We start from the raw sequence: 18,901 nt of genomic DNA, 5'->3' as shown, positions 1-18,901 counted from the left end.
AAAATGCCCGCTTACCAGCCTCTGCCCCAATACGCGGTACCCCTCTTTCTACGACGAAATGTGGACAGGGCTCCGAGTAGTTAAAGGCTTAGAACTTCCTAAAAAAGCTCTTTTTTGCACCCCACCGAACCGCCAGTGCCATGAGGCGCCGTCTGGTCGGGAAGAGTGCGTTAGTGAAAGGAAGCATACACAGACCACTGACATCAGAAAGGTGAAGGGGAGAAAGGGGAGAGAGATGAAGGGTGAAGTGGAAGGAAGAGTGGAAGGGGGCGCCCGAGGGGATTCCACCTTATATTCTTTTTTTGTTTTTTTCCTTTTTTTCTTAATTTTTTCTTTTTTTTGTTTTTTCTGTCTTTCACCTCTTTCCTTTCCCTCTAATTTGAGATTGTATAAAGCTGAGCACCAACAAACTGTACCTTTAATCCTGATGAAGGCCAGACTCTAGGCCGAAACGTCGAAATAAACCACGTTGTGACCGCTCACGGAGGATCTACTGGACTATATATATATATATATATATATATATATATATATATATATATATATATATATATATATATGTATATATATATATATATATATATATATATATATATATATATATGTGTGTGTGTGTGTGTGTGTGTGTGTGTGTGTGTGTGTGTGTGTGACACGCGCCCTGCAGGACCACAATAAAGTTTCGCAACCAACCGACTCCAGGGATACAGAATTGTGGCTCAGCATTGTAATGTTTAAACAACCAGCAAGTTACGTTATTGACCTTGTAGATGCGCGCTAATTAGGTCCCTTTCTTATTACGCCAAATGCATACGCTAACGTGAAAGAAAGAGTGAGAGAGAGAATATCATTGAGGTCCTGCAGAAACGGATAATCGGGCATTTTGGGCGGCCTCAGCAGCTAAAACAAATACAAAAGTGAGGTAAGCACTACGCTACATATCATAATTTTTACGAATTGACGCATTCAATATGTCAATATTGCCTCGCCGCGCTGGGCTAGTGGCTAACGCATGCGGCTGCTGACCCGCAGGTCAGGGGATAAATCCCGGCAGCGGTGGCCACGGCGTTTTCGGTGGAGGCGAAAATGCTGTAGGCCTGTGTGCTCGGACTTGGGTGCATGTTGAAGAACCTCAGCTCGTCGAAACTTCGGGAGCCCTGCACTACGGCACCTACTTTGTTTGAAGGTACGAATCTATTTTGAAGCAAGACTTTCAATTTTTGTACTTCCCCTCTCTTTGCTAGCTCAATTATTGGTTTCTTGTATATAAGTTTATGCCTTTGCTTATATATTCTAGGTGAATTCGACCTCTTACCATTCTGTATTCACTTCATCGGATCTTGCCAAGTACTTCTGATACCTTTACAATGGCTTTGTGGGCACTCAGAATGAAGCCTCATTTTCAGTTTCGCCATTAGAACTCTGCCACAACACTTACGGTAAGTCCATTTTCTGTAGAAGGTATTCAAGATACATAAATTATTACGTTGTGCGAACTCTACTGATACTCCCGTCTAGCATTTCTAGAGCCAATGCCATATTTCCCTAATGCATGGTCTCCGACCTGTTTCTTGCCTACTTTGGAATTAAAGTCGCCTATCAGTATGGTATATTGTGTCTTTAATATATTTGTATAGTATAGTATACTCCACAATACTACACATAGGTAGAGTATACTGTGTCTTTACTACTATATTTGTTTACCAGAGTTTCACTTACTACCCAAAATGCCAACGAAATACGATATAGCCTTAAATGAAGCGCCAGTATATTGTTTAATACTCTTTCGCGTTTACTTTTGATGCACCTAAACCTCCCGCGAGGTGTACACTGAACGTAACACTCCCATATAAGTAGCCGATCTGTTCACAAAACAGGAACGCTTAACCCGTCCGTTGAAAGGAAACGTCGAAGTAGTATTGCCACCCCTCTAAATCAGAAAAACGTTGACATCGTGGAAATTTTGAAGCCAACAATATCAAAGTTTAGTGAGACAGGAAGAAGTTATGAGAAAACAAATGCGGAAGTGGAAAGGTAATCTTGAGCACTAAGCTGGGCTACGTGCGCTGGGCAATGGCGGGTGTGTGCATCATCTCATCAGGATATAGGCAAAGATGTGTGGCCTTAAGCCCGGGCAAGCTTTTTTTTTTGCTCGGAGTGTAAAGCATAGTGCGCATGCGGAGCTCAAATTTGGTGGGGCAGTTGAACAGGGCTGTAGTGGCACCCGCCTCTTACGTCCGTGGTGTTCGAAGGTGGCCCCGCTAGCCAGGACAGGGCCAAGATACTTTGAAACTGTATCGCGATGCCATACAAGATAATCAGACAGAAGGTACCGGAGAAACAGACACAAGATACTCCCACGAAAACTGTAGCCCATACGATATTTGCCAATTGCATCTTAAGATACTTCGATACATTTGCAAATTTATTGTTATAAATCGCCAGCATCTTGTTTCGAACGCTTGTGCACAAAAGAAAACGGCTTGAGAATTTCCGAAATGTGCCGGCTTTCATTTTAAATAAATGTTTGTTGACCACTAGAAAATTTCTGTCTCAAATTAAATTATTTTACTTCAGAAAATAGTATTCGGCTTTTATGTAACTGCTTAACAGAATATCTTTGCAGACAGTTCACTGATAGCAGTTCTTGCTAGTAATTTTTGTAATTGATTGATGTTGCTACTGATCTTGCCGACCAGCTAGCGGATTTCTATGTAATCACACTGGCTTCAATAAGAACCCTTGCCCCACCACCATGGTCTAGTGGCTAAGGTACTCGGCTGCTGACCCGCCAGTCGCGGGATCTAATCCCGGCTGCGGCAGCTGCATTTCAAATGGAGGCCGAAAGGTTGTAGGCCCATGTACTCAGATTTAGCTGCAGGGTAAAGAACCCCAGGCGGTCGAAATATCCGGAACCCTCCACTATGGCGTCTCTCATAATCATATAGTGGTTTTGGGACGTTAAACTTTATATATCTATCCATCAATAAGAACCCTTCGCATGATGACGTACATACCAATGTGAAGTTTCAGTTTGGCCATAAAACACCGTTTTGCAATACCGAATCACTGGTGTACAGCAGCAACAACGTGGTCACGACATTCTTGTGCAACATAGTGTATATAAACATGCCTACACAGAGTGCAAAAAGCTGCTATTACTTCTCTTATTTTTCGTACTAGCTGGCGTAAGCCATTCGTGATCTATATACTCACACACTATGTTGTTGAGTGAGAAGACATGTGCACCTCAAAAATGTTCCATACATATTGTATTGTCATGTGTTCGTGACTTTGAAGGAAGCAGAAGTCAGTCTGGTAGTAATGAAACTCCCTTATTAGCGAAATTGGGCTCAGAGCACTTAGTAAATCAAGGGCTGTGTTCCAATTCTTAGAAAGCACGTAGACAGTCTACGCAGACTGCTTAGAAGACAGGACCAAGCCATGATGTCCGAGCATTGGAACACTTCTGGACGGCTTTTACGCGATGATGCGCCACCTCGCTTCGAGAAGAAAAAGCTAAAACAAACAAACTTAACAGTGGTATTTTCTGGCTAATTTTGTGTTGAAATAAAAAACAAATAACTGTGTCTCACATCGAGCGTCTGAGGAAGCGTCTGCTTGTGCGTAGAAGGCCAATTCAGGGAGATTTGATCTGTCTTAGCGATTCACTGAGCCGTCTTCTTGTTTAGACAGCAAAACAGCCTGCACTGTAGTTGTCTACGATTCGGTCTTCTCGGAGCTGTCTATTTTGCCGGCTACGCGAGAATTGAAATGGGATTTGTGATGGCCGCCGTCCATTTAGTATTGGAACACACCGAAAGTACAAGCGAGGTGTACTGTACTCTGATAGCGGCAATAAGTGTCGTTGGCCTTCGGTAATTTGGTGATCGGCCGAAAGCACCTCGTATTTATGCAGCAGTGACCGCACCTTTCAGCGTTATGGCTGGTGAGCTTAAGCTCGCTAAATAATTGTGCGCGTACTGTGCATCATCATAATAATATTTTTTTCAGTTTTTACGTTCTAAAGCTACGATATGAATATGAGGACAGCGGAAATGCAGGACGCCGGAAATTTTGGCCATGTGGTGTTCTTCAACGTAGAATCAGATTGATGTACACGCACCCTTAGCATTCCACCTCCACGGACATGCGGCCACCGTCACAGGATTTAGGCGTAATCTTAGCAGCGCAATCTGAGACAATCTAGAAGTTTGCCAAACATTTCGGGCGGCTTATGCCTAGCGGTCATAGGTTTTTCTGTGACTTAAACTCAATCACGCCATAATAAAAAAGGGGCGTGGCAGCATGTTTGCACAAAACAATTATAGCTAAAGTAGAAAAGCCGTTGTTTGAGGCTTATGTGGTGAGTAAGTTGAGATGAATGATACAGGTGGCACTTGTAATAGCTATTATAATTAAGCATCAAGTATCTGACTTTTTGGGACGTTAAACCCCACATATCTAAGTATCTGACTTACCTGTAAAGAGAAGAGAAATAAAAAAATCAGTGCTTGTGGAAAATTGCCTGAATGGGCTCGTTGGGATGCTCATAAGAAAATGGACCATTTGACATCACAATGTTTCAAGAAGCCCCTTTGTAACGTCTTTCAGATAGCTCCTGATTAGTTTATATTTCCATATTGTAAACTCAAATTCTTTATTTTACCCAGCAGTAAGCAAAATATTTGGTGTTGTATACTAAACGCAGCCCTACACAATCACATTTTCGTTTTCCAAATCGCTATAATAGAAAAATAAACTCAGGTTAATATAAATTTGTACGTACTAGCGAAAATAAAGCACACAATTAAATAATAATGATAAAAGCGAGAAATCATTTTGGCTGTACTTTGCAAAAGACTAATATCATTCAAGAGACTGCCTCTTCTTCCTACAAAAAAAAAAGAACAGTTGAGAGTACTAGGCGATGTACGGGATGCAAGGAAAGGAAAACTGAGGGTGCACTTGTGCTAGCAGTCGTATTGCGAAAATGTGGTAGAACCGTGTGTGCAGATTTAGGTGCACGTTAAGGAACCCTAGGTGGTCGAAATCTCCGGGGCCCTTCCATATGGTGTCTCTAATAATCACGTAGTGGTTTTGGGACGTCAAATTCCTCATATCGATCAATCATCAAACAGTATCATTCCCATATCCCGATTTGTTTGAATAGAAACGGCAAGAAAAAAGCGGCAAGGTACGCCGAGATATCGTGTGAAAGATAAGTGCTTGTTTTTTTAGATACATCAGTACCGGTGGTGTAGCTGCACGCTGGAGAGCGGCATAAAATTTGTGCGGTCATCGCCGCACACATTGCAGTCTCGGTGCTCGCAAGGGGCTAAGGTTAATTGTAATGGCTCTGAAACCACTGAAGACAAAAGAAATCTCGAAAACAAAAGAGCAAGCATGCAAATGTAGTTTCTGTCGAAACTTTGTGAGCTCAGTTTCACCGAAAGACACGCGCTTGCTATATCGCCTGGCCTGACTGATGGAGTGGGACGAAAATATAAAGTGATGTCACTGCCCTTAGATTTATTCAGGTGGCTTAGCGGCAGCTGTACCAACCTGAGCAGCGGAATTGAGTCAGTGAATAATGTTCAGCACGGTATAAGATTGCGAGCGCAGTATCTTGTATCTTACGATTCACGATACACCATCGAATGTGACGGCAATACAGATACTCGCCTTACGAAACGTATCGCGATACAAATACAAAATACAGAAAGAGTATCTCAAATACACGTATCTTCGACACTGCCCAGCCCTGCTACTAGGAGTAGATTACCATTTTGCTCTAATAATTGTTGGGCGAAGATGGCGTTTGTTAGCAGTAACCTTCGATGGTGCCTTAGGTGCGTAAGCTAGGACCATTTGTTAATTTTGTTGTTAAGCCGAGTATAGTATAGCCACATTTAACACTGCACTACTTACGTTACTTCGATGAACCAAGCTGCATTTCACATGGCCAAGTCATAAGTACGCCACTCCAGCAGAATAAACAACAGCCCCAATTTCACCCTCTTCGTTATACTTTTCCTTGAAAACACGAAAATTTGGCATGCCACATCACATCACTGTTATATTTTATGACAGATTTAGAAGTCTTTACACGAGGGTTGGCTCAAGAACGCTGGCACATGTGGTGTCTCTCAATTAAAAATGTGACATTTGCCGGGAAACTTGATGGAGGGGTGATTGGCTTCATGGTGCCAGAAGAGACGTCTCAATTCGACGCTGCACCTGTAGGAGACCTGACACGTGAGGTTTGAGACCATGTTATTGAGTATTGTTGTATGTTCGTTGCTCATGCTTTGAAGTGCATTTCCTTGTCGTTAAAGATCATGCGTTTAGCAACTGTGTGTCTCTAACATCATCTACAAGCCTCAGTAAAAAAAGTGCATGGTGAAGTCACCTTGGTAATTCAAGCCTTAGCAGGTTAACAGTCGTGCAATGAAGAGAGAGAGAGACAGTTATTAAGTGAGCAATTAGGATGCTTGAGTGATTGTGTGCCTGGCATACCACCTTAGGTGGAACTGAGGAAGGGTTTCAAAAACATTTACTAATAAATTTCCAGTCAGCGTCAAAGGTTTATCAACCCCGAGCCGCTATAGCCAGCAAAATATTTCACTGGCTTGCACGGCCAGCTCGAATTCAAATTTCTGGCATGCACTGGGACGCGCTAAAGCGTACTGTAGTTTGACCCCAAACAGCGGCAAATTTCTGGGATTGTATTCGCTGAGACTAGAATTGTCACACGTTACAATAATTCGAGTATGTGTAATCAGTTCTGTTTTCTCGTGTTTTTGTGACACAATCGATTTCTGTTTTGAAACTGTAACATTCTGGGCAATTTATTTTCATTTACTCGTAAACAATTACCTCGATTAACAACATTTTATTCATAATTATGTCATAACCAGTCCTGTGAGGTAGCTATTACTCAGAAAAATCGGGGACTGCTTGGTTGGGACCCCTTGCATAAACTATTTTTTTCTCCTTTTCCTTCGCCTTGACTGAAATGACTTTTCGAAGCACCGATAACATCGAAGCACGACGCATCATATAAGACACGGACCAGCCTTGAAGCACTGCGCAATTCAGAACTGGTGCGCAAGGCGTTTGTCCCCCAGCGCACGCATTGAGAGTGTAGTCTTTGTAGCGATTCACCTTTTAACTAAGAAACGTAAAAGAATCCATATCAAGGACATCTCACAGAAGCCAAAGTACGCGTCCCAACCTTCAAGCAAGCCTCCAGTCTTCCAGTCTTATTCTGCAAGCCAGGGCAGTTCAATGTATATCGACCTAGGTTAGTGTTTTACAGCAACACAAATTGAGGAATGTGGTGCAGGGGTACTTTAGGACGAAAATTGTACTGTCGGGTTCATCAATGTGCGTCCAATGTATCATCCTTGAAGATATCAATTACGTACTCTGTGAACGGACGCCACACGCAGTCAAGACAGTCTCTAAAGGTGGCCTTAAATTTCAAACGGGACTCCGACTTGGAGCTGACACAGATCCTAGGCCCATGGTAAAACACCTCTAGTTTTTTACGCGCCACAAGAGCGCTTTTTACGCTCTGGCAAGCGCAAAAGCGTTGTACTAAAAAGTGCACTCTACGTATGTGGTTGTATGCATTATGTGCTTATCACTGTACATAGGATAATCATCATCCAGTACCCGAAGTAGCATGTAAGGCGAATAGCCAGATAGACGTCTGCAGCTTTTATTTAAATACTTCTTTCTCACTTGCTTTTGAGCGGCTGTAATTGGCTATGGTAATATATTATCTTTTTAGGAAGTGATAGAAATAACGTATACAAGCCTGGCTCAGTCATAGTGGCCTGTAAACAAGTGTAGCCCCAAATAGTCGACATTAAGGGAATATTATCGACCAAACAAACATACTTGACGTCACGTGACACAAAGTAAAACTTGATAGGGTCAATGTGCTTGTCACCTGGAGGAAGTACCGCGTTTAATTTGTTCTCCGGGTACAATGAATGAGAGGTCGTGCACGAATTGACACTGTGACAGTCTTCATTTGATACAAGAAGTCAGTCATATTTGTATTGTCGTAAATGCATGCGAGGTAGAGTAACATAGGGGCTCCTAACACCGGGTCATTGACATGCAGCGGCAGCGGTATTTAAAAAGCTCGCGAGAAATTTCGCAAGAGGTGCGGAAACAAGCATGCTGACATTGCGACAAATTGACGTGGTGGCACGTGTCGTCGCCAAGAGTGCCTCTTCCAGGGGACTGCAATATATTTTTAGGAAAAAACATTTCTTCTTGGCACGAAGAGAAAGAGAGAGAATAAAGTGAGAGAAAAGCAGGAAGGTTAACTTGAATTTTGGGCATCCGCTTTGCTGTCCTGCACTAAGAGAAAGGGGAATGGGGAAGAAAGTTGACAAAAAAAGCAAAGAGCAAAATATACGCGCGAAAAAGTAAAACAGAGCGGCGTTGCTATGGCCTATTCAATAGGCCACTACAGTGTAGGCCTTGGGCAGAAATCTGTAAGGAGAAATCATTGAAGATTTTGCGCACTCTAATTTTTCTCCCTCCCCCGAAAAAAAATCCTTTCGCAGAAACTTTTTTTCCAAGATTATGACACACTCTCGCGTTCAGAGCAAATGAAATATTCGTGTAAGATGTCTTTACTCTGTCAAGGATATTGCTTGCGGTAAAAACAATCACTGCCGTATCTACAAAGTGAATGATGTTAAAGAGCTTGCTCGGACATGATCGGGTAACCCGCGAATTCTCTGTACAAAACTTCCATCTTGATAAGTAGACGTTACAGGTTTGTTTTAAAAACATACACGATGTTGATTATATACATTGTGTATGTCTATATACCCTATACATACAGAACACATGTTATTTTGCAAAGTATAAGAAGGGCGTTCCTTGATGAGCTCGAGTATTCACTACCCTTTAAATATGAATGCTTTATGATGCATTATATTCACAAGAGAAGCTATTTTACAAAGTACAAGAAGGGATTCTCTCAGTGAGCTCTGGGACTCGTTTTCCTTTAGGGTTTTTACTTTATGAGTGTCTTGCCAAGGGATCAGCCATGATGGGACGCAATGAAATGTTCGAGAAGGCAACGTTGCTACAGGCGCCGCTGAAGGCAGTGGAAAGTTTGCAGTCGTACGATACACAACGAAGAGCGTAACGTGACATGTCATGTTGTTGCCGAACCACAAGCGATCGCGTATTTTGCAGCTGCGGCCGAACACGTAGTCGAGGAAATCACGCCTGAAGCGCGCGTCGGCACCGCCCACGTCAGGTAGTAGCTACTATGGCGCTTGGGCGCCGCATGCTGCACCCGCACATCGGAGTTCTCTTGCCACCGCTTCTGTTTTGTTTCTGCTTCGCGACCTCTTACCGCAGGGTCCACTTGACCACGCGCCCTTTTCACTTCTGCTTCGCTGGCCGGCCGCTCCAGCTTTGCTTGACAGCGAGGCTTCTCCGGTTCGGCTTCCTAGGCTTTCACCGCAGGGTATCGGTTATGAGCCCGAGCTGCTGCTGTGTTGCGAGCCCACCGCGGCGCTGCCTCGGCTTCTGAGGTGTTGTGCGGCCGAGCGGTAGCGTAGAGCGTTCACCGCGCCAGCTTCCGACGAAGACAAAGAAAGCGCACGTGCACCACTTGCGCACGTGCACCGAGAGAATTTCTGCATCAGTATTGCGGATAAGTGACGAAACACCTCTTTCATTGGAATAAACAGAAAAGCGATTCCAAACTGTACCTTTCGATGGCTCACACGGCTGTGCTGAAATTTCGTATTCATTGTTACCGGACCTAGAACTAGCCTTTGGGTACATGTCTTACAAGTGTTTGTTATCTCTCTATATTATAAAAGTGCTACTTCTCGTTCCTATTCTTTAACTACACACCCCTTTGTTCATCGATGAATACAAGCTATGAAAAAAGGCTGGTCGCCGCCCACGAATGTGCTCTTGCAGTGGCCCTATTCTTCGTTCTGGATATGCCGAAATTGGCATGGCCTCACAGGCCCATTATGAAAATGATGTCGTACATGTCGTTTACATTATTATTTATGCGACGTGATCGTGGTCGCTAGTGGTCATTTTGTTAACGTTAAATGAACAAAATTGGTATGACATGGCCTGGTTGCATTAGGGGTATCAACTAATTGTGAATCCGGTTATTTACAGCTATCTGTGTTTATTGCAATTCCATCTTATTCTACACGTAACGACTCTTAGCAACGCCCGAAACTAGTCGCACAGCAAAAATTGAGAAGCTTCACAACTGTGTGAGATCGTTCTGCCAAGGTTACGCACAGCACGCAAAGAGGAGGAAGAGGAATAAACTTTATTATAAGAAACGAGCAGGTTTAGGTGGCCGGGCCTAGGCCTCCCATGAGGGGACGTCAAGGGCTTGCCTAGACGCCACCTCACGGGCATGCTCGGTCGCGCAGGTTTGGTCATCAAAAGTGGAACTCCGCAACCCCCCCCCCTCCCCCCAGTTTTTTCAGAGAATTCGCTAACCTGCCACGGTAGTCCAGTGGCTAAGGCAATCTTCTGCTGACTAGTACGTCAACGAATCGAATTTCGGCAAGCATTTTTGATGGGGGTGAAAATGCTTGACGTCCGTGTGCTTAGATTTAGATGCGCGTGAACGAAGTCCTGATCGTCGAAATATCTGTAGCCCTCCACTGTGACGTCTCTCGTAACCATATGCCGGTTTCGGGACGTTAAACCCCAACTATTATCAATAATATGAAGTCTTGGTTTGGATTACCTTTTATTAGGCCCGAGGAACCGGCAGCCGACAGCTACGATGAATGAGCCAAGATGATGATGCTACGCGACAACGATGAGGATGCTTGAGCCACACATGATAATGATGATAATGTACCCGTGAAGAGGATTCGTCTACTAAATGCCCACATTTATTCCCCCCACGTGAAAGCGGCCAGCCTGGCCACGGCAAGTCAAGGGGACAAAGAACGTCGCATGAAGGGCTTCATACGGAAGACATGGACGACCTCTGTAGTTCGATAACGGCGATCTGCTGGGGCTACAAGTGGCGTCACGCGGTAATTAACTGGTGAAGTCTCTTCAAGAGCTATGTACGGCCCAATAAATCGAGGCTGAAATTTGTCGCACAAACCAGGTGTGCGAACAGGCGTCAAAAGGAGTACTTCGTCTCCAGGTTGGAAGGATACATCACGATTCGATTCATCATAAACTAGCTTTCTGTCTTGCTGGCGGGCTTCAGTGTTTATACGAGCTCGTTGGCGGCACTGCGCGAGTCGTGAAACGTATTCCTCTGAAGAGGATGGAGATGAATTCGCTTGGCAGGTAAAGAAGGAGACATCCAGGAAAGAAGTAGGGGAGCGTCCATAAACTAGGTAAAATGGCGAGTAGCCGGTTGTTCACTGAATGGCCGTATTGTAGGCGAAAGTGACGAATGGTAGAACAACGTCCCAGTTTTTGTGGTCTGGTTGAATATAGGCGGTGATCAGGTCAGAAAGAGTGCGGTGGAATCGCTCAGTGAGGCCGTTAGTCTGGGGATGATAACTAGAGGCAGTCTTGTGAGTTGTGCCGGAGGCCTGAAGCAGTTCGTTCACTAGTTGTGAAAGGAAGGCCCTTCCACGGTCACTGAGCAACACACGTGGAGCACCATGACGCAGTATAATGGCTCGGAGGATGAAATCGGCAATCTCAGAAGCTGAACCTGTAGTAACGGATGCCGTCTCAGCGTAGCGCGTCAAATGGTCAATGGCTGTTACTATCCACCAGTTTCCAGCAGCACTGACTGGGAGGGGGCCATAAAGGTCGACGCCTACAACTTCAAATGGTATGGCTGGGCACGGAAGAGGCTGTAGTTTACCGGCGGGAGCAGATGTTGGTAGTTTTCTACATTGGCAGGTAGTGCAGGACCCGACGTACCAAGCTACACTAGTGGTAATGCCTGGCCAATAAAACTGACTTCGAAGGCGATCATACGTTTTATGGTAACCAAGGTGACCAGCAGTCGGATGGTCATGAAGTGCCCTGAGGACTTCGGACCGAAGCGATCGGGGTAGAACAGGAACCCAGCGCTGACCGTCAGGATGGTAAATTTTGCGGTACAGCACCGAGTTGTCCAGCTTAAATTGCGAGAGTTGGCGACGGAGCCTGGCATTAGGTGGACGGGAACTGCCAGTTAGGTAGTCTATAATACGTCGACAGTATGGGTCAGCCAACTGTCGAGAAGAAAAATCGTGCGGGTCGTCCGAAGGTAGCTGGTCCATAGAGGCGAGAGAGGAAACCGCCGAAGACGTGCACTCCGAGGGTGTGTTGTGCAAATTGATGGCGGAAACTCCGAGTTAAGTCGCTGGTAGTGGGCAGCGAGAAAGAGCATCGGCGTCACTATGCTTCCTGCCACACTTGTACACGATCTCAAGATCATATTCTTGGAGGCGTAGAATCCAGCGTCCAAGGCGTCCCGACAAGTTCTTGAGAGTCGAAAGCCAACATAAAGCATGGTGGTCGGTCACAATGGTGAAATGGCGGCCATGCAGATATGGACGAAATTTCTGTACTGACCAAACGATGGCGAGGCACTCCTGCTCAGTGATCGTGTAGTTCCTCTCGGCTGCGGAGAGGACGCGGCTGGCGTATGCAACGACTCGCTCTCGCGAAGAGTTGTCGCGTTGCAGGAGCACGGCTCCTAAACCGCGACCGCTAGCGTCTTTGTGCAGGAAGGTCGGTGCATCATCGTGAAAATGAGCAAGTACAGGGTTGGTCGTGAGGGCACTCTTCAACCTGTCGAAAGCCGATTCACATTCCTGAGACCACTGAAAGGGCATACCGGAAGCAAATAGCTTATGAAGTGGTGCGGCTATGGAGGCAAAGTTTTGTATGAATCGCCGAAAGTAAGAGGCGAGACCAAGGAAACTTCGCAAATCTTTTGGTTGGTCAGGGCGAGGGAAGCGAAGCACTGCAGCAGTTTTATCATGGTCTGGGCGAATTCCGTCCTTGCTCAAAACATGACCGAGTACCTTGATAGATCTGCTGGCGAAATGACACTTTTTGGTGTTAATTTGAAGACCAGCGCACGCAAGACAAGTCAGGACCTCGTCCAAGCGTTGCAGATGTTGAGGAAACGTCGATGTAAAGACAACAATGTCATCGAGGTAACATAGGCAAGTCTTTTATTTCAGGCCACGCAGCACGGTGTCAATCATGCGCTCAAAAGCTGCGGGAGCATTGCATAGACCGAACGGCATAACATTGAATTCGTATAGCTGTCCGGGGTTGCAAACGCAGTTTTTTCTTTATCATCTTCGTGCATGGGGATTTGCCAATAGCCGGAACGCAAGTCGAGGTTTGAAAAGTATTCAGCACCCTGTAAGGAATCTAGGGCGTCGTCGATGCGTGGCATGGGGTATACGTCCTTCCTAGTGATCTTATTGAGTGCTCGGTAATCGACACAAAATCGTACGGAACCGTCTTTTTTACGTACCAGAACGATGGGCGACGACCAAGGACTGGTTGAGGGTCGGATTATCTCCCGTTGGAGCATATCGTCTACGTTTTCTTCAATGATTTTTTGTTCAGCTAGACAGACGCGGTACGGACGGCGGTGCACAATGAATGTTCCGTCGGTCTGAATACGATGTGCTGTAGCAGTTGTCTGGCCCAGGGTGGATGAATAAACGTCAAAGGAGTTTGCATGCTTTTCCAACAAATCAAGCAGCTGCTACTTTTGTGAGTCATTCAAGTCTTTGCTGATGGCTGCTGTAAAGGCCGATGAAGCAGCATGATCTGCAGGATGGCCTTTAGAAGAGACAGGGGTAAGAGGCACAACGCACACAGGCTGCAGATCGGCAACGCAGGCGACAGTAGTGCCCCGTGGTAGTAAAATTTTATCTTGTGTAGTGTTGGTAGCAGCGAGGACAGTTGATCCATTGTTGAAGCGAGCCACACCTGATGCCAGATCTATGCCTTCATTAAGGCAACATGGTGACAGATTGACCTAATTGTCACCAAGGTCAACGTCGTTGGACAAAACTGTCACTAATTGATGTTCGTTTGGTGGTAACTCGATGTCTACTGCAGCGATGAGTCGAAGTGGCCTGTAGGTTTCGTTGTTGAGCAAGTGGTCCGTGTCAGTAAGATGGACGACTCGTTGTGCACAGCAAATAACCGCAGGAGCAGAGGAAAGAAAGTCCCAGCCTAAAATGAGTTCGTGGGAGCACGGGGATAGCACAGCAAATTCCATATGATGAAGAATTTCGTCGATTAGTACACGGGCAGTACAGAGAGCGGAAGGGCGAATCATTGTTCCCTGAGCTCTAACCAGTGTCGGTCCATCATAAGGCGTCGTGACTTTTCGAAGACGGGCACACAAATCAGCACGAATAACAGAAAACGCAGCCCCAGTGTCCACCAAAGCATCAACGTCCACTCCCTCAACTGTGACCGCAATCATATTGTAGGGGCGCGCTGGAGGAATTGGAGTCATGTGTTAGAATGCCGTTTGTCCTCCAAAAACTGCATCGCTTAGTTTTCCGGACGCCGATCGGAAGTAAGGGAAGCAGGCTGAAGAGGAGAAGAAGAGCGCCGGTAAGGCGACGGTGAACGGCGTCGGGTTGATCGGTGGCTACTGCGCAGTTCACCCGATGCTGGCGGAGAGGGAGACCGACGCGGCGGTGACGAATAACGGTGACCCTGGTACAAGGCTCCTGCGGTATAGTCCCGTTCGCGTATGTCATACCCTCGGCGCTCGTCTTGCTGGCGCTTGCGGCAAAAGCGTGCAATGTGACCACGATAGCCGCCATAATAGCACGTAGGCCAAGTCGATCGATGAGGAGGGTAGTAGCTTGCGCTAACTGCACCAGGAGAGAGAGAAGTCAGAGGGACAGGTGACAGCTCACGCGGTGGTGATGAAAAGCTCGTGGGAAAGCTTGTGGGAGGTGCGGCAGCAAACGACGCGTACGTTCGTGGCGGGAACGTCGAGCTGACGGTGCCTGGTGGTGCGGCGGCGTTGTGCGGGAACGATGGTAGAGTACGAGAGACGATGGGCTGCAGGTTGGCCATGTGGGTCATGGACGGGAGCTCTTCCCTGATGACATCCCGCAATGACGTTGAAGAAGACTGGATTAGACACACTGAAGGTAGTGTGAATCCCATTGATTCTGATTCTTCGCGTAAGATTGCCCTTATTGTGTCTCGCAGGTTTGGATCAGTCGTAATACGGGCCGCGCCACTGTCTGGTTGTAGGCGCATAGACTCAAGTTCTTCGAGGCGCTGACAGGTTGTCGCAACGTCAGCAACGGTAGCCGGATTCTCGATCGCTAGGGCATTGAATGCGACGGGTGCAATCCCCTTAAGAAGCTGGCGCACTTTGTCTGATTCTGTCATTGGTGTGTCAACCCGGCGGCAAAGTGAAAGAACATCCTCGATGTAGGAAGTGTACGACTCCCCGATGTGCTGTTTCCGAGTCGCGAGAGCTTTCTTTGCGAGAACCGAACGAACAGCCGGTGAGCCAAAGACATGGCGAAGCTGATCTTTGAAGGCTGACCAGTCGGGGATGTCGATGAAGTGGTTGAGGAACCACGTCTTCGCGACACCCGTGAGGTAGAATGACACGTGAGCGAGTTTGTAGGTGTTATCCCACTGGTTAGCAGCGCCGACACGTCCGAAATCGTCCAGCCATTCTTCCACATCTTCCCCGCGCATACCAGCGAAGGGATGGGGCTCACGCTGGAGGCTGTTGATGACGTGAGAAGGCACGGCACGCGGTGGTTGAGTGGGAACGGCTGCAGCACCGGCCTCATCTTGGTGCGACATATTTTCGGACACCTGGCCCAAGCGGCAACCTTAGCGTAGCTTCAGGGGGTAGAGTGGTCGAGAGGATGGCGGGGGATCTAACAGCACTCTCCACCACGTAGGAAGTCTTGGTTTGGATTACCTTTTATTAGGCCCGAGGAACCGGCAGCCGACAGCTACGATGAATAAGCCAAGATGATGATGCTACGCGACAACGATGAGGATGCATGAGCCACACATGATAATGATGATAATGTACCGGTGAAGAGGATGCGTATACTAAATGTCCACATCACATCCTCTTCAATATTAGAGAGTTTAAAAATCGGGCGCCCAAGATACTTGGTTCCCAAGCTGCGTTGCGTAGGTTGCTCTTGCGTTCGGAGGATCAGCAGACTTTGAGAATGGGGTCAAACGCAGGCTGCGTTGAGTCAGACACATGGGCTCACCCGTGGCCAAGTTAAAAACTATGTGAGACGCACGCCATATGGCACTGTGGCTCACGCTGCGTCTGCTTCGTCTTGCTGGCACCCCAAGACGTCTTTGGAGCCAACACTGTTTTTTATTCTTGGGGCCTTGGGTCGACACCAACGCAAAAGACCAAGACTGGTTTAAGTTCTGCGCATGCGCCCTCGCGGGTCGCAAACTGCTCGAGTCCCCGACGAGCTTAGAGGCCCCAATTCTCAAACTCTCTATTATTAATACCTTGGGAAAGCACACGAAACACCAGCGCAAACACGTGCACATGCTGCCTCGTGTTATCGTCTTCGTCGCGTCATTTCGTGGTTGTTAATACTTGTCAACAAGGCCAGTATACACAAGTTTTTCTAGACATTACAACCATGGGTTTTAAAAATCGACGTGCTTAAACATGCGGGCTTAGAAACCTTTACTACTATAGATATTGGATTACACGAAACAAAGGAATTTTTGATACATGACTTACAGCCTGGAAAGACACCCATTGCTGAACGTAGCTCGAAACTATAATTACAAGTGACAACAGCAATCGAAAGCACCACGCATAACAGGCTCGCTGCAGTAATCAACACTGCTAGCTGGATATGCTATGAACTGCCGAAGTAATTTCGGAGGATGAAGTTCCACACCCAGGGTTCACCATCCCGCCAGAAATAATTTGAATACTGACATCTACTTATTGAAACAGCTGTATTCAAAATACAGTCATGCAGCTCATATTGGTATTGTCGCCAAGGGGCATTAGTTCAAGTCCCTAGGAGTAAATTTGTGCTAGTCATGTTAAGATAGCTTTTTTTTTGCAACAGCGCCAACAAATTTATTATACGGCATAAAATAATAGGTTAAGTAAAAAAATACTTTAACCTAATATTGAGATTTTGAAGTGTTAATGCTGTATATATCTAAATTGTCGTCATACGATCAAGAACTTCGAAGTTGTTTTCACGCAAGCATCTCCGTAAAAGTTGTGGGGCACGACTAGAGCGACAAATAACAGTACCCTCATATTCCAGTATTGAACGCAAGTTACAGGTATAGTGGCAGTGCCATTGTAGCCATAAAGGCATAAAAAGCCAACCGTTGCATCTGGTTGGACTTTCCAACACACAAGGGCCGCTTGCAGCTGTACCACTGATAAAGCTTCTTATCTTGATACGTTGAGCGTACCGCACAGGTTTAGCTACGAATATTTCGCGGTACCAAAGAGAATGTCTCTTCTTGTGAATATTGCAAACGTGAACTTACATTTTTTTGGCCTTAGAGATTTTTTCCTTCTTGCAACACCCTGTTGCTGTGGCACCTGTGAGGTAGATCTAACTACAATAGCTCGAACCTGTTTGACACATTATATAGTCCAGTGAGAAAGAACCACACAAAAACAAACAAGAATGTTAAAGTCACTCTAGGACTCAACGCAGTAGCAAACATTTGAGAACTGCTATATTTATTTTTTGAATTATTCAAGCCATGACAATTATTGATTGACCCCTATTTGCTGCCTGCCACATGTTTATGGTGTGGGCCGAGGATTTATTTTTCTGTCCTCACAATAAAGAATGACTCATATTTGCATTACTGTATTTAAAACAAAGCGCAAAGTTTCGACTGTGTGAGTCATCAGCCCACCAGATGAATCGTGTGTGACGCAAGAGTAATAAGAACGCGAGGGATCTCTGAAATGTTAGACGGCAGTTCAGGGACTCGTGGACACATCAAGCTAAAGTCACTGCAACGCGCTATATGTGAAAGCCCAGCATCGCATGAAAGCGGTGCTTGCTATTTTACTATGTAGCCATGTTGTAGAGTGAGTTGGGAGGCCTCAAGAAAACGAATAAAGGTGTGCAGCCTAAGTCTGCAAGAGAAGACGACGAAGTTGAAGATGCTAAGGGCAAGATTCATAGCGCCACCTCTTCAAAACTTGGGTCTGGAAATATCCTAACTTGTTGTTCTATCATTCGGCGCTTCTACACTGAGCTACAGTCGCAGGAATGTTTATTACGCCATAGAGAATTTATCAGTCAGACTAAAAGAATATCGTGCTTAATTCTTCATCCTTTTAACAATTTAAATATTAATAATCAGTAATTAAATTTGTTGTATGAACTATACCTAGCTTATACGAGAAGTAATGCGAAGAAAAACAAAAAAAAATTCACCTAACACTCGGTCAATACCCAGCATCAGGCTCGTCTTTCCGTGTTTTATACAATATTGATGAGACCTAACAGACAATAATGCCAAAGAAAGTATAGGGGAAGATATTACACCGAGTGGTATTGTAACAAAGAAGAAAGAAAAGTGGGTGAAAGGATAACTTGTCGTGGGCAGGAGCCGAAGCGGCGACCTTCGAATGACGCGTCATTCGAATGTCGCAGGTTCGGATCCTACCCAAGGCAAGTTATCCTTCTTTCCACTTTTATTTCTTCTTTGTTACAATGCCATATGGTCTAATACCTTCCCTATACTTTTCTTGGCATTATAGTCTGTTAGATCTCATAAATATATATATATATATATATATATATATATATATATATATATATATATATATATATATATATATATATATATATATATATATATATTGAAATAGAGGTGTTGTACGTCGAGAAAGGTTCAGACGTAGCTT

At 45.5% G+C, this 18,901-nt stretch overlaps 1 protein-coding gene across 1 annotated transcript in view; it reads right to left on the bottom strand.

Moving 5' to 3' along the window:
* LOC119179104 (fatty acid synthase) overlaps positions 1 to 17,581 on the bottom strand; it is a 192,656-nt gene extending 175,075 nt beyond the window's left edge. Inside the window, exon 1 of the mRNA XM_075869593.1 lies at positions 17,518 to 17,581. The gene's annotated coding sequence lies outside the window, so the exon portion shown is untranslated. The remainder of the gene's footprint in view (positions 1 to 17,517) is intronic.
* Positions 17,582 to 18,901: the final 1,320 nt, after the last annotated feature.

The sequence above is a fragment of the Rhipicephalus microplus genome, chromosome 7 (assembly GCF_043290135.1).
Source record: "Rhipicephalus microplus isolate Deutch F79 chromosome 7, USDA_Rmic, whole genome shotgun sequence".
In the NCBI taxonomy this organism is placed as follows: Eukaryota; Metazoa; Arthropoda; class Arachnida; order Ixodida; family Ixodidae; genus Rhipicephalus; species Rhipicephalus microplus.
This window is presented reverse-complemented; position numbering and strand designations above follow the sequence as displayed.